At 30.3% G+C, this 2,500-nt stretch overlaps 1 protein-coding gene across 6 annotated transcripts in view; it reads right to left on the bottom strand.

The window, feature by feature from the left end:
* LOC113800490 (putative ankyrin repeat protein RF_0381) overlaps positions 1–2,500 on the bottom strand; it is a 39,056-nt gene that overhangs the window by 2,233 nt on the left and 34,323 nt on the right. For all 6 annotated transcript variants that reach the window (XM_070115594.1, XM_070115595.1, XM_070115598.1 and 3 more), the window contains one exon: positions 1–2,500. This exon is cut by the window's left edge and continues 2,233 nt beyond it; it is cut by the window's right edge and continues 854 nt beyond it. The gene's annotated coding sequence lies outside the window, so the exon portion shown is untranslated.

Raw genomic sequence — 2,500 nt, 5'->3', positions numbered from 1 at the left:
ACATAAAATGGTAACAAAATAGGCATTCAAACCAGACATAAAATGGTAACAAAATAGGCATTCAAACCAGACATAAAATGGTAACAAAATAGGCATTCAAACCAGACATAAAATGGTAACAAAATAGGCATTCAAACCAGACATAAAATGGTAACAAAATAGGCATTCAAACTAAACATAAAATGGTAACAAAATAGGCATTCAAACTAAACATAAAATGGTAACAAAATAGGCATTCAAACCAGACATAAAATGGTAACAAAATAGGCATTCAAACTAAACATAAAATGGTAACAAAATAGGCATTCAAACCAGACATAAAATGGTAACAAAATAGGCATTCAAACCAGACATAAAATGGTAACAAAATAGGCATTCAAACCAGACATAAAATGGTAACAAAATAGGCATTCAAACCAGACATAAAATGGTAACAAAATAGGCATTCAAACTAAACATAAAATGGTAACAAAATAGGCATTCAAACCAGACATAAAATGGTAACAAAATAGGCATTCAAACCAGACATAAAATGGTAACAAAATAGGCATTCAAACCAGACATAAAATGGTAACAAAATAGGCATTCAAACCAGACATAAAATGGTAACAAAATAGGCATTCAAACCAGACATAAAATGGTAACAAAATAGGCATTCAAACTAAACATAAAATGGTAACAAAATAGGCATTCAAACCAGACATAAAATGGTAACAAAATAGGCATTCAAACCAGACATAAAATGGTAACAAAATAGGCATTCAAACTAAACATAAAATGGTAACAAAATAGGCATTCAAACCAGACATAAAATGGTAACAAAATAGGCATTCAAACCAGACATAAAATGGTAACAAAATAGGCATTCAAACTAAACATAAAATGGTAACAAAATAGGCATTCAAACCAGACATAAAATGGTAACAAAATAGGCATTCAAACTAAACATAAAATGGTAACAAAATAGGCATTCAAACCAGACATAAAATGGTAACAAAATAGGCATTCAAACCAGACATAAAATGGTAACAAAATAGGCATTCAAACCAGACATAAAATGGTAACAAAATAGGCATTCAAACCAGACATAAAATGGTAACAAAATAGGCATTCAAACCAGACATAAAATGGTAACAAAATAGGCATTCAAACCAGACATAAAATGGTAACAAAATAGGCATTCAAACCAGACATAAAATGGTAACAAAATAGGCATTCAAACCAGACATAAAATGGTAACAAAATAGGCATTCAAACTAAACATAAAATGGTAACAAAATAGGCATTCAAACCAGACATAAAATGGTAACAAAATAGGCATTCAAACCAGACATAAAATGGTAACAAAATAGGCATTCAAACCAGACATAAAATGGTAACAAAATAGGCATTCAAACCAGACATAAAATGGTAACAAAATAGGCATTCAAACCAGACATAAAATGGTAACAAAATAGGCATTCAAACCAGACATAAAATGGTAACAAAATAGGCATTCAAACCAGACATAAAATGGTAACAAAATAGGCATTCAAACTAAACATAAAATGGTAACAAAATAGGCATTCAAACCAGACATAAAATGGTAACAAAATAGGCATTCAAACCAGACATAAAATGGTAACAAAATAGGCATTCAAACTAAACATAAAATGGTAACAAAATAGGCATTCAAACTAAACATAAAATGGTAACAAAATAGGCATTCAAACCAGACATAAAATGGTAACAAAATAGGCATTCAAACCAGACATAAAATGGTAACAAAATAGGCATTCAAACTAAACATAAAATGGTAACAAAATAGGCATTCAAACTAAACATAAAATGGTAACAAAATAGGCATTCAAACTAAACATAAAATGGTAACAAAATAGGCATTCAAACCAGACATAAAATGGTAACAAAATAGGCATTCAAACCAGACATAAAATGGTAACAAAATAGGCATTCAAACCAGACATAAAATGGTAACAAAATAGGCATTCAAACCAGACATAAAATGGTAACAAAATAGGCATTCAAACCAGACATAAAATGGTAACAAAATAGGCATTCAAACCAGACATAAAATGGTAACAAAATAGGCATTCAAACCAGACATAAAATGGTAACAAAATAGGCATTCAAACCAGACATAAAATGGTAACAAAATAGGCATTCAAACCAGACATAAAATGGTAACAAAATAGGCATTCAAACCAGACATAAAATGGTAACAAAATAGGCATTCAAACCAGACATAAAATGGTAACAAAATAGGCATTCAAACCAGACATAAAATGGTAACAAAATAGGCATTCAAACCAGACATATAAACTCTCTGCACATCAAGAGCTCCTACACGGAAACAGGTCCGAAGAACCAATATCTGGATTAACCTACCACATAATATTAAAAACATCTCCAGTCTGATTACTTTCAAAATTAAATTAAAGGAGCATCTATTGCGAATGATGTGGCCAATTTATTTGATATTTTTAATATATATAATTCCCCT

The sequence above is a fragment of the Penaeus vannamei genome, chromosome 37 (assembly GCF_042767895.1).
Source record: "Penaeus vannamei isolate JL-2024 chromosome 37, ASM4276789v1, whole genome shotgun sequence".
NCBI lineage: Eukaryota > Metazoa > Arthropoda > Malacostraca > Decapoda > Penaeidae > Penaeus > Penaeus vannamei.
This window is presented reverse-complemented; position numbering and strand designations above follow the sequence as displayed.